At 27.5% G+C, this 240-nt stretch overlaps 1 protein-coding gene across 1 annotated transcript in view; it reads left to right on the top strand.

The window, feature by feature from the left end:
* LOC119590840 (phosphoinositide 3-kinase regulatory subunit 4-like) overlaps nucleotides 1-240 on the top strand; it is a gene marked incomplete in the record, with an annotated part of 15,627 nt that overhangs the window by 8,995 nt on the left and 6,392 nt on the right.

Here is a 240-nt window from a genome sequence, read left to right as displayed (position 1 = left end):
GTATCAGCAGATTTTTCTATTCTGCATCCCTGTGACTATCTGTTGTAATTAAGAAATTAACTAGATTGAAATTATCTATATATTGATTCTCTGTATTTGGTCACTTTTTACAGTTTTATGTACATTTACCTTTCATTACTAATTTTCATTTTAGTATTATTTTCTCTTAATTGCATGATGGCAATGGCCAGCCAATTAACTAAAATTATTGAGGGATAAAGACCTTTAATCAAATAAATC

This window comes from Penaeus monodon, chromosome 27, assembly GCF_015228065.2.
Source record: "Penaeus monodon isolate SGIC_2016 chromosome 27, NSTDA_Pmon_1, whole genome shotgun sequence".
In the NCBI taxonomy this organism is placed as follows: Eukaryota; Metazoa; Arthropoda; class Malacostraca; order Decapoda; family Penaeidae; genus Penaeus; species Penaeus monodon.
Note: the sequence above shows the minus strand (reverse complement) of the source record. Positions and strands in the feature narration are given on the sequence as shown.